The sequence below is a fragment of the Molossus molossus genome, unplaced genomic scaffold (assembly GCF_014108415.1).
Source record: "Molossus molossus isolate mMolMol1 unplaced genomic scaffold, mMolMol1.p scaffold_m16_p_7, whole genome shotgun sequence".
Taxonomy (NCBI): Eukaryota; Metazoa; Chordata; class Mammalia; order Chiroptera; family Molossidae; genus Molossus; species Molossus molossus.
The window spans coordinates 16,551,727-16,565,528 of NW_023425401.1; the positions used below are offsets into that span (position 1 = coordinate 16,551,727).

General features: G+C 42.8%; 1 pseudogene; it reads left to right on the forward strand.

Moving 5' to 3' along the window:
• Positions 1–13,485: 13,485 nt before the first annotated feature.
• Positions 13,486–13,713, forward strand: LOC118620476 (annotated as a pseudogene).
• Positions 13,714–13,802: the final 89 nt, after the last annotated feature.

Here is a 13,802-nt window from a genome sequence, read left to right on the forward strand (position 1 = left end):
CTGGAGGAACAAGAGGCATTTTCAGGGGGAGCTAATGAAGGGTTGAGACTGCAACGAGCATGGAAATAACTGAGTCTGAACTCATTGAACTGTTCTGTGCTGTTTACTGATGTTCAAACATGAAAAGACCCCATTGATTCAAGTTCTCTGGCCCCGAATCCCTTCATCAAGTGTGCAAGGAATTGGCATGACACTCGAGGCCCCAAAGAGTGACACCATGAAAAAGAGACACGTGAAGGAAGTGGACTTTTCTGGCAGGAACACCCAGCGCCTGTGAAAGGGAACACTGCACGTCTGTGGGGCCGGGCCAGGGGCCACAGCTGTCCCATGAGGCTGCGCGAATACGCGGCTTCTGTCGAAGGAATTGGGTTTCTGAGAAAGAACTAAGGCCTGGGCTGGGCCAAGGTGCAGAGGAGGGCTCAGAATGGTGAGAAACACAGCTGGGTTGGCACCCGGAGAGCACACCAGGCCCCCTGAAAGGCAGCCCTGCTGCGAATAAGGGCCATTGTTCAGTGAAACTTCAGTCCCCAGGGGCTCAACCAGATGTGCTGAGAGGAGGCGGCTGTCCCCCTGAGTCAGCTCACACTGGATGCGACACATGGGGCTGGAGTTTAAAGACTTAATCCAACTTTTAAGAGGAGAGGATTGTTGTTTTTTAATCATCACCCGAGGATATTTTTTTCATTTCTCTTCAGACAGAGTGGAAGGGAGAGAGAGGAAGAAAGGGAGAGAGGGAGAGAGATAGAAACATCAATGTGAGAAACCGACTGGTCTCCTGCACGACCCTGAACAGGGCCAGGGACGAACTGCAACCGAGGTACATGCCCTTGTCCAGAATTGAACCCACAATTCATTGGTCTGTGGGCCGACGCTCTAACTGCTGAGCCAAACTGGCCAGGGCAAGAGGAGAGAATTGTGACACTATGTTTTAACAGGTTCATCCTTGAGAAAGACAGCAGGCCAAAACGGGACACTCTTGTGAGACAAAGGGAAGGGACAGTCAGGAAATAACATATAGAAGGAGGAGGAGAAGCTTTAAGACTGAACTCTCCCTTTTTTTTTGTTTGTTAATTCTCACCTGAGGATGTTTCTCCATCAGTTTTTAGATAGAGTAGATGGGAGGGAGAGAAAGAGAGAAACATCAATGTGAGAGAGACATATCCATTGGTTGCCTCCTGCATGACCCTGATCAGGGCCAGGGATCGAACCTGCAACCCAGGTACGTGCCCTTGACTGGAAATCGAAAAGGTGATTCTTTGGTCCGCAGGCTGATGCTCCAACTGCTGAGCCAAACTGGCCAGGACCACACATATTTTTACACATAGTTAATCCTATTATAACAAAATTCAGATGTACATAAAAACAAATTAGTACAATGATTCCCTGTATATCTATCAAATGGATTTAGTAATTACTAACATTTTGCCTTCTTTTCTTTATATATTTTTCATCTCTTTATTTCTTTACCATTATTTAAAAACAAATCCCAGATACTTCTCTAGCTTGGTGTCTTTTTCTAAATGTCATATACATAAATAATAATAGTAATAATAATGATGATGACAACAAAACACTAATACAATAAGCACAATGTTTGTATATATATATTTGCTATATTTTTAATTAAAATAATTATTAACTAAAATAATAATTATAGCAAACACATATACAGTGCTTATTTTGTGACAGGTACTATTGTAAACACTTTATAAACCTGAACTCACTTAAGCCCTCACAGCAACCCTATGCAGGCAGATACTCTTATTATTCCATTTTACAGATGATAAAACTGAGGCACAGTGAGGTGAAGTGACTTGCCCAATGTCACACAGTTAATAAATGATGTATGCATGATAGGAATCCAAGCAGACTGGTCCTAGAATCTGTGCTTGTACCACTACTTTATACTGCATTTTATACATCTCTTCCAGCATACCTAAAAGATACCTTAAAGTTACCATGTCCAAAACTGAACTGATTTTCTCCCCTAAACCAACTCCTTCCCCAGTGTGACGGATATTGTGGATTGGCGTACTCAATATCTATCCCCAGCTCCTTCAAAAGTGCCTTCCAATATTACCCAGGCAGGAGAGCTAAAAACCACCTTTCGCAGACTTTCGCAAAGCTAGGGTTCCAGATGTCACCTGGGTTTTGACAATCAGAGGCCAGCCTCTGATCTGGAACTGATCTAATGAGCAGAGGCAGGCACAGACAGGCGCTTCCTGGTGAGGACCCCGGGGGAAGAGGCACAGCTCTGAGGCGGGGTGGCTTTGCGGGTTAGCAGAGGCAGCAGGCCCATGTGACAGAGCTGTTCCTAAAACTCAGTCTCCTGCCTATGTTGTTGGCCCTTGTACGCTCCTGTGAGTCATTTTATATGCTGAAATGTCTTTTTTTGCTTAAACTAACTAGAGTGGATTCTCTTCTCTGCAACTGCGCCTTGGCTGCAATTCCATTTTTACATTAGTGGCAATTACATTCTTCATGGGTGTGTATGTATGTAAAACTTACCAAACTGTACACTTTAAATATACATATCATATCATATTATATATTAAGCCTCAATACAACTTTTAAATATGGTCCATTTTGACCCTGGACAGTTTGCTCAGTGGTTAGATCATTGGCCCATGGACCAAAGGGTCTCGGGTTTGATTCCCAGTCAAGGGCATGTATCTCGATTGCCGATTCGGTCCCTGGACCTAGTCAGGGTCATGCAGGATGCAGCCAATCAATGTGTCTCTCTCACATCCATGTCTTTCTCTCTCTCCCTCCCTCCCTTCCACTCTATCTAAAAATCAATGGAAAAATATCCTCAGGTAAAAATTAACAGAAAAAATATGGTCCATTTTTGAGTTAACTTTTATATACAATGTGAGGTATAGCTCAAAGATCATCTTCTGCATGTGATTCTCTGTCCCAGCACCATTTGTTGAAAAGACTATCCTTCCTCCACTGAATTGCCTTCAGATATTTGTCAAAAATTAGTTGTCCATCGATGCGTGGATCTACATCTAGACTTGTCTGCTCCCCGGACTTGTTTGGCTGGATTACTGTGCCTGTATACTACATCTTGAGGTCATATGGTGTCAGTCTTCTAACTTTGTTCTTCTATTCCAGACTGATAGAGTCTTAGGTTATTCAGTGGGTTCGTATATGTTATTATAATATTAGTTTTAGTGCTCAAATTGTTCCATATTTGGCCAGTGGGAGCCCCTTCAAACTGGCTCCTTCATTGTTTTAAAATGTCCCCATAATTGATTAATTCATACATAATTTATTACCTTTTGGCATAATAAGACATTCCAGGCTTACTGAGTAGTCTCCCTACTCCAGCCCAGGAGTCAGATATTTCTCTAAGAAACCTTGATTCTTCTTAATAAAAAGTAGTATTCAGAAATGAGACCCTGGTGCTGGGGCCAGGGGGTCATGGTGCTGAATTTGGCATGTGGGCTTGGGCTGAGCCGCCTTGGCAGTGAGCCAATAAGCACCTTGGCGTGTGCCCTGGGTTTAGCTGCACACTGAGCAGGGCTCTCCTAACTGCACCCTTCTCTGGACTGACAAAGGGTCAAAGGCATCCTGGGGGCTTCTCACATATCAAGAAAGGAAGAGTATAGGTGTGATGATTCCTGAGCTGTGGGTGAGGAATTAGATGCCCCAGTACCGCCCATTCGCCTAATCTCGACTGGGTTCTGTTCTCTTCAATCCCTTGGGGAGGAGCCCTTAGGGGTGCTTAGGAGTGAACCTTAGACGCTTTCATTTCTGCCGATGGATCTGAGCAGAGAAGCTGGAAACTAAAAAGCATCTGCACCACACCCCTGAGCCTCAGTGCATTCCCCACAGTCTCTTTGGAAAACTCCAGATTTATCTAGATGTGGGCAGCTTTCTGTGCACATACTGAAGGCACCTAACTTGACCCCAGATCTGTCGGCCCTGCTTACCTCTCCTCCCAGCCTGTGTGGGCAGAGCGAAGGCTGCCCCTCCTCCCGCTGTTAGCAAGCCCTGGCCACAGAGACCTGCACCCGTTCACCAGACCTGCAGAGGCTCAGCCTTCCTGGTGTGGAAGTACTGTGGCGTTAACGCCCTGTGGGGGATCTTGGCCAGTGAGAGAGAGGAGATGGGAAGGAGGCTGCAGATAAATTACTTGCTTCTCCTTCCTGACAACAGACTGTTCCAAGGCAGTAGTTTTATGTGGCCTCTCTTGAGATGACCTGTGATAAGGGTCAGCCTTCTGTGTTAGTTACAAGGCAGAGGCCATCTCGATAATACATCCCTCCTGTCTGCCTCCCTCTCCTTTCCTCTCCTATCGCTCCTGCTTGCCCGTGGATTGCACACCCCAAGAAGGCATTCAAGTGTCAGTTCTTACCCCAGGCCTCTTTCTAGGGCTGGGATACAACCCCCTGAGGTCTTACAGTAGAGTGTTTACAGATGTACTAAAAAAATCCCAGCCACTTGAAAGCTACTGTCCGGCTTATTACACCCCTCCTTAGATCCAGCGGGACGCTTTTATCCACAGCCCACTAGCCTCTTAGAGAAAGGCCCAGGGTGAACGGGCAGAATCTCCACCTCTGCCACCACGAGCACCACGAGGGGTACCCCGAGGTGACGGCCCTCCCTCCTGCCCTCACTTGCCTTTTGCCCCCGTTTTCTCATCTATTCTTTTAAACTTCTATCTTACTATGTGTATGTAAGTCATCTCCCATCCTTTCTAGAAAAAACTTAGGACTCAGTAAAATAGATGACAATTGTTAAAATAAATCAAATTCTACAAGATCAAATGCCCTCTTTCCCTAAAATCTTAATAAACTAAAAAGACTTTTCGGGACCTACTCAAGCAGTATTATTCACTGGAGCATTCTCACACAGCAGTGGGGGGAGGGGGCAGTCCCATGGGGTCATGGGATTTGTTCTGCAAGGGCCTGAGCCTGCTGTAAAATGCCTCCAGGCCAGCAAGCCCCATGACATCAAGTCAGCTGCCCAGGGTGCCTGGCGAGATCGCTACCACCCTCTTCCTCTTTCTCAATGGTAAGACAAACCCAAATAAACTCACTGTCTACACAGAGAAATGCCCCACGGCCTCCTCTGATACCCAAATGCAACATAATCAGTCCACCAGTTAGGCAGGAAACAGGGGAGCCCAGAAAGCCGGCCACAGAGTTAACTTATTTGGCCTATGGCGGATGATTTGAAATATCATAGGAAGGAGAACGGATGAGGATCAGGCATTATGTTATTGAACTTTGACAAGCACCGTGATGCTTTAACCATCATGAGAGAGAGCAGGGCCTTCTCAGCTTCAGTCCTTTTTGTAAACCTTCATGGTTTTGGTCATATCTGTGTACTTATTATCATTTTTACTTCATGTTTGTCTTTGAATCTGCTAGTGATACTTTACTATTATTATTTTTTATCCTCACCCGTTTTTGCATTTATCTTCAGATAGAGCGGGAAGGAGAGAGAGAGAGAGAAACATTGATGTGAGAGAGACACATCAAGTGGTTGCCACCCACATGACCCCAACCAGGGCTGGGGACAAACTGCAACTGAGGTACGTGCCCTTAGCGGGAACCGAACCCGGGTCTCTCTGGTCTGCGGGCCGACGCTCTAACCGCTGAGCCAGACCGGCCAGGGCTGCTAGTGATACTTTAATTTCATCCTAAACAATAGTACCCATGAATTCAGGAATTTGATATGCGAGCTATGTTTTTTTTCTATACATAGAAAAATAATCTACTGTAATCTAGCTATAGAAAAGTCATCAATTGTAAAATAAATATTAGAAACCTACTGAAACAAATTGAAAAATGTGTGCATGTGCCTTCTAAAGACATCTCACATGCCCGCGGCGGTAGGCGTGCTGCCTTCCGGTACTCACCAGAGGAACTGGATCCTGCGTCTCACAGGGCTGCCCAGGAAAGTGTTGGCTACAGTGGGATTTGGGGAATTAGAGAACCTGTCCTCTGAAAGAGTCAGAGGTACATATATTCATTATTGTAGGCTGATACACTGAACACCATAAATGTAATTGACCGCCCAAAGTAATAACATCAGCAAACCCTTGTATATTGATTCCACCTTCTAAATTTGGTAAGGAGACCAGCTGGTTTCTCTTCTGCTTCAAGCATCACTTAGAACTTTTGTTTCAACTTGAATGACGTTTCTTTTGCACTCTGCTCTTCTAAATCTCCTGATTAAATGGGATTAGGGAGCTGTGCTGAGATCAAGTGCTACTGTCACAGGATAAAGAATAACCAATGTACCCAGATCTAGAAAAAAATTAGGTTTTGGAAAGCCAAAATAATCACCAGGGAGGGACTATAACTTGTACACCATTCCTGTTTCTGTTTTGAGGCTGCTTCTGGTGAGACTGAGCCTGTAGAACAAATACGTTGACTAATGCCAATAGTGCGGCGTTTGTAAAGCCCTTTAGAAACAATGCTGGTAGTTGTAATAAGTTCTCGTTACATTTTCTGAGAGTACTTGTTCATTCAGTTTACCAAGCGCCAGTATGAGAAAGTTCTGTTTATAAAATATCAGCAAATGTTGTGGCCTGAGGAAAGACTATATTCCAAAGCGGGCTGGGAGTTTCATTGGGATCCCCTGTGGGACCAGGGATGCTGGTGGAGAGGAGTGGGGGTCCCATCAAGAAGGGGCTGGAGAGAGAATATTTCAGTCTGTTTCACTCTGTGCTAGCCATGAGGGGAGAAGGAGGAGAAAGAGCACTCCTATTGTAGGGGTTTTGCTATGGCACAATTGAGCATGGGAAGGCAAAAGAGGAAAATAAATTTTCTGCAAGGTCAAGGAAGAGAAAGCTTGCTTATCAGCAATAGAACAAGGTTGGAAAGTGTTATTCGGTATTAACTTGAGATTTGAACAATGTTAAAGCTAAGTTCTAGGACTTCAAAACTGAGGCTAGCCCAGAGAGGTTTGTAAAGTGTCTTAAAAACTCAGCATCAGAAGCAGATAGGACCTACGACACACTTCTGAGAGATGCTGCACTCAGCCAGAAGGGCTGACTCACTGCTTCTGGGTGATGGGTTGTCAGGTAAGCAAATTGTGGGACCGGTGAGGCCATTCACCACAAAGCCAGGGGACGAAGACAAGGGCTGAGAAGTCAGGCATTGGCTTTGGGGTACTATCACCTCTTTGGGGATGGAAGTTATGGGTTGTGTTAGTAGCTTTCTCTGTGGCTCGGGTTATAGCAGCCCTTAGACAATAGCAAAAAAAAAGGAAATTTAAAATTTCAACTTTTTTTTAAAACCAGTTTTTTTGCACTGTTATAGTGAAAACAGAGGCTATGAGGCAGAACAGACTAAGACAAAGGTGACCCCACACCCAGGAGACCCAGAGAAATTATAAGACAAGTGGGTCTTCCATAGACATTTGAAGTCCCTCCCCACCCCCAATTTTAGGAGAAGCTTCTTCTTGATAGGTAGACTACATTTGGTGAACAGATAATGAAGAAAAAGTCTAGACATTGCAGCCTTGAGTCCCCTCCCCACTCCTCTTCCTCAAAGCAGTCACAGGAATGTACAATGTGACATGGTGGTGTGTAACGGGAAGCTTCTTCAAAGCACAATTCAGCAGTCATGTGCTTACTAGGCTGGTGAAGAAAGAACTGTGTATGTGGGCGAGCAAGGTCCAAGAAAGTGCATCCTGACATGATTTGTCTTAGTAAAAGAAAAACCTAAATGTCCATCATCAAAGGAGACGTTACATAAAGTATGATACATTCACACAATGGAATACTATATAGCTGTTAAAAAGGAGTTAGTTCTTTGGGTCAGTTTGGTCAGGATATCAGAAGAGACTTCGTGTATTTCATGACTGATCCAGGATGGGATTACAGCTGATCAGGGCCAGTGAGAGGCTGTGAGAAATGCTACCACAAATAAGGCTATGTAGTTTTGTTCAGGTCTCCTTTTCCCGAATGCAATAGTTCCTCATATACAGGGGTGGGGAAAAGTAGGTTAATAATAATAATACAATAATTAATAAATAATAATACAAGAATAAACTCTTGCATACTCATAACTGTAAACCTACTTTTGCCAACCCCTGGGTATTCAAATACCTGGTGAATCTTGTTAAAATGCAGACTCTAAATCAGTAGGTTTGAAATGGAGCCTGAGAGTCTGCATTTGTATTAAGCTCTCAGGTGGTGTTGATGCTGCTGGTCCTCGGACCACACATTGAGGAGCAAGGGTTTTGCAGAGGAATGGATCTGCTAGGTTGTAAGGAGATGCATCTTTGACATTACTAGATATTACCAAATTGCTCTCTGAAGTGCTTGCACCTACCCACGTGCCTACCAACAGCTCACAAGTCTCTACAACCTCAACATTGCATCTTCAATGTCTATTATTGTCAGGCTATTTTTTGCCAATTTGATGGCATGAAGTGGTATCTTGTTCTATTAATTTACTTTTCATAAATATGACTGAAATTGGACCTCTTGAGTGTCTTCTTCAGTAATAATTCTCAACATAACTAATATTTTGGGCAAATAAAATGTCTTCATTCATCGGTTTCATTGTTTAAAGCATCCTTCTTAAAAGATTCTCTCATATCTGCATGGCTTTCTAATTGTTTCTTTTTTAAAGTGCTGGAAATAAAAGTGACAAGGCAGAACTGAAAGAATGAAACTAGAAGGGAGCAAAGAGAAGCAGCTACTGTCAAGCCAACTGGAAGAATGTCTTAGTCTTGTTTATGCAATCTTCCTGGCTGAGAGGAAGGGAAAATGAGCTGGAATCTTAGGGAGGGAGGGATAAGAGGTCTGTATATTTTTTGAGTACTTCATTTATCTTGATTCTTAGGGGAATGAATTTTACTTAAGTAAATAATTCTGTCCAAATTTAGCCTTTGCCATCTAAAATGATTCCACCCCACAAATTACATGCCTATAGGGAAATATGGGAGATACATGTATTGTAATGGTAGTACATGTGTATTGTAGAAAGTGCTGATAAGTAAAAACAAAAAACCCAAAACCTATAATCTATTTCTATTTTTTAAAAAATCCTCATCCGAGGTTATTTTTCCAAATATCTTCAGAAAGAGTGTGTGTGTGTGTGGAGGGACATCGATGTGAGAGATACACATCAATTGGTTGCCTCCTGCATGACCCTGACCAGGGCTGGGGATGAACCACAACCGAGGTACATGCCCTTGGCTGGAATCGAACACACAACTCTTTGGTCTGTGGGCTAATGCTCCAACCACTGAGCCAAACCGGCCAGGGCTATGATATATTTCTAATACAGCATGGTAGTTAAAAGCATGGGCTTCTATATTTTGGTTTTCTCACTTAGAAATGAGGATCGTGATAATAGCACCTCAATCATAGGGTTGTGAGGATTAAATTAGTAGTAGATGTAAAGTAAGTACTTAGGACATTGTCTGACACATAGCAAAAGCTCATTAACACTAGAGCTATTAGATGTGATATATCAGCAAGATGTTAGAACAGGAAACCCTCAACCCTCGTTTTCCCATGAACACTTGGATTTAACAGCAATATACAGACAAATTGCCTATGTGAAAAATCTAGAACCCAGTTAAGATGTTCCTGTACTCCAGGCAAGTGCAAATCCAACCACATCATAGACTGGTGGGAAAATTTGTCTCTTTCCAGAGCCCCTGCCCTGGCACATTATGGTGCAATTGTAGGGAAACACCCAATCCCTGTCTTCTCCCTGGGGATGAAAGGAATGCAATGTACACCCAACATTCTGACTTTTAGGTAGACTGCTCAAGGGACGAGTTTTTAATCTTGCCTGAATCCAAGCACTGACTAGGAGCCAGGTTGGGAGCTTGGCCTCTGAGAAAAAAAGTGATCAACATGCACCAAAATTTGCAGTATCACAGACAGACACTAGGTGACTCTCCAGTACCACGGCACACTATAGCACCAGAGAGGCCACAGTATCCCAGACAGACATCAGGGGGAGCTCCAGAGTAGAAATGGGCAAATCTATTGATTAGGATATTCCACACAAGCCCAGAGAGGAGAGGTGGCCAGAATAGGTTTGAGAGGTCTCCAGAATCTCCATTAGGGCTGAATGGAGAATGTGCTCCCTGTATGAAACAGGACTGCAAAGTAGGGGGAGAGGGCTGATTTTTCAAATGCCAAAATCCCAATAGAAGATAACAAGACATACAAAGAAATAAGAAAACATGGTCCATTTAAAGGAACAAATTAAATCTCCTGAAACTGGCCCAAAAGAAACAGACATATTGGGTTCGTGCAAAACAAAAACAAACCCCCAAAAACGACAATAACAAAAAAACAGACATATGAGTTACCAGATAAAGAATTTTAAAAAAGGGCCCTGGCCAGTTTGGCTCAGCGATTGGAGCTTCGGCCTGTGGACCAGAGAATCCCAGGTTCAGTTCCCGCTACGGGCACGTACCAAAAAAAACCAAAAGAATTTAAAAAAGAGAGTACAGATAAACAACTAAACAAAATCAGGAAACAAAATACATGATCAAAATGAGAATATAAACAAAGAGATAGAAACTATAAAGAATCAAACAGAAACTCTGGAAAATGAAAACAATAACTGAACAAAAATGTTCACTGGAAACCTGACTAGGCAGAAGAAAGATTCAGTGAACTGAAAGACAGGACTTTCAAGTTACTAAGGCAGAGGAGAAAAAAGGAAAATGATTGACTAAAAATGAAGAGAGCTAAGGGATTTATGGGACATCATCAAGCTGAAATATCTATATCTATATCTATATCTATCTATCTATCTATATATATATATATTCACACACACACACGAAGGAGGAGGAAGAGGAGGAAGAGGGGGAGGAGAAGGGAGTGGTGGGGGAAGAGGAAAGAAATGGATATACAGATTCATGAAACTCAAAAAACTGAGGATACATTTATAATCCAGCAATCTCACTTCTGAGTACATGTGCAAAATAATTCAAAGCAGGATCCCAAAAAGATATCTGCACACTCAAGTTCATCACAGTATTATTTACAGTAGCCAAGAGGTCGAAGCCATTCAAATTCCATCCACAGATGAATGGATAAGAAAATGTGGTGTATACACACAATGGAATATTATACAACCTTAAAAAGGAAATCTTATTACATTCTATCACATGGATGAACCTTGAGGACATTATAAGTGAAATATGCCAGTCACAAAATGACAATTACTGTATAATTATTCTCTTATGAGGTATCTAAAATAGTCAAAATCATAGAAACAGAAAGTAAAAATGGTTACTAGGGGTTGGGGGGAAGAGGAAGAGAGAATTAATGTTTAGGGGTATAGAGTTTCAGTGTGGCAAGAAGAAATAATTCTAGAGACCTGTTACACAACAATGTGAATGTTGTGCATGTTACTTAACACTGCTGAATTACACACTTAAAAATGGTGAAGATGGTAGATTTAATGTTATTTTTTTTACCACAATTAAAAATAAATAAATCTGAGCTATTAACTTTTAGCCCCTCCCCCCATGAATATATACTTTCTCCCAAATTGGACAACATTATACATGCTACTTGATAACAGGCTTTGGCCCATTGACTACAGGATAAAAGCCTTTCCAAGTTATTCCTTTTCCTTTTAGGTCATTTAGAAAGACTGTTAAGTATTCCAAGATATGAATCTACATAATTAACCAATTTCCTGTATAACTAAATCCTGTTATACCTTTGAAATAGTTTTAACATCAGCTTGTTTTATCTCTCCCATTCTAATCGCTTTCAGCTGTTACACTTCTCCCTCAATCTGTGACCAATCAAGATAATTAAATCAGTTTACTTGTAATACAACCTTATTTGCAGTTCTGTCACTTGCCCTGAGTCCTAGGTGAAAGGGACAGCTGTTGCAGCGGTGTGAAGGGAGGCTATTTTTGCTTATTTTGGGGTATACCTTTCAGTTAGATCACCTCTCCTAGAACTGGTTCTTGCTTCAGTGAATAAATCCTGATGGTGGCACATGCTCTTGTTGCCTTTTCCCTTCTCTCCCTCAGGCTCTTTTTTTCTTTATTGATGAGAGAGAGAGAGAGAGGAAATTAGAGGGAGAGAGAAAAACATTGATGAGAGAGCCCTGGCTGGTTTGGCTCAGCAGTTAGAGCGTTGGCCTGTGGTCCAGAAAGACCTGAATTCGGTTCCCACTAAGGGCACGTACCTCGGTTGCGGTTTGTCCCTGGCCCTGGTTGGGTCATGTGGGTGGCAGCCACTCAATGTGTCCCTTTCACGTTGATGTTTCTCTCTCTCTCTCTCTCCTTCCTCCCCTCCCTCCCTCCCATTCTATCAGAACAAAAAATGGAAAAATGTCTTCGGGTGAGGATAAAAAAAAGATAAAAATAAAAAATAAAAAAAATCGATGAAAGAGAACATTGATTGGCTGCCTCCTGCACACCTCCCATTGGGGATCAGGCCCATGGCCTGGGCATGTGCCCTGACTGGGTCGACGCTCAACCACTGAGCCATACTGGCTGGGCTCTCTCTCAGGGTCTTGACTGAATCTACCTGTATGCCTGGCCACCACCTCATTGCTACCTGTTTTTGATTTCTGAAGTCCTGCTGCCCCTTAGTCTGGGCTTAGGAGTTCCTAGCCTTCTCGGACTCCTGATGCCAATATGCATGCACACTGCTGGCTTCCACTTTGTGGACATTTTGCTTTAGCTTCTCACACTCTTAAGTAACCCATAGCACTTATTTGTGCTTTCTGACAACTGCACTATTTGACAACTTTGGATCTCATTAATAAGTTCACCACATTTTTGTGTGTGTGAACACAGAAAACAGCCTTCAATAATTAAATCAAAACAAAACTCCCAAAACACATATTAACTAAGCAGCCTAAATGTAGCCAGGTAGGCTCGTATTTCCCAAACTTGCCTGAAGAATCTCATGGAATACTTCGTTAAAAAACACATTTCCAGGCCGAAGCCAATGGACATATTATTTAACAGTATCCACATGATAATTATAACCAGGAAAATTTAGAAACACTGGGCCCTTACCTCCATCCTCAGAGCTTCCAGGACTCTGGGAAGTTCAGTTAGGACCCAAGGGAGACTGATAAACTTGTAACCAATCTATGGTAATGTAGCATTCATTCCACCAGGGGAAGAAAATTCTAGGAGTCAGCTGCAAGTTGGAATAAACATTGGAAAGTCTTTAGAGCTTGAGACCAAAGCAGGGATTTATGGTCTACCATCTCTACACGAAAGGTGGTTTCAAATCTATACTCCTTGGGTAAGGATCTATCCCAAATTCCGGGGTTCTAGAACTGTTGGTTAGAGCCATACAGTTCTTCAAAACGTGCAACAGAGAGTCTGGATCCTCTGAGGTCTATAATCCTTTGCTTATATTAAAATCACTTGGAGGGCATATCTTTTAATAGGTAAGGTTTTATTTTCACTTAAAAAAAATCAGCTCAAACTTACGCGCAGCAGGGTCGCGGCTGTGGCGGACAGAAGCAGCTGGGGCCGAGGCAGGCGGGAGGTGCAGCCATGCCTCGGTATTACGAGGACAAGCCGGAGGCGTGGAGGAGGACCTGGGCACATGTCTGTTGCAGTCCGACCATGTGCTCCAGGAAGGAAAATCCCCTCGGCAATCTCTAAAGGAAGGAAACTGCAAAGCTTTGAAATACTCATTTTTTGAATGTAAAAGATCAATGTTGGATGCCAGATCAAGATTCAGAGGAAGAAAAGGATATTGATAAGTATTATGTTGGAAGCAAGATGAATACAACAAAGGATTTCCTCTGGTCATTAAAACAGAAACCAAAATAGGAAACATACTTTTTTCTTACACCTGTTTGGTCGAA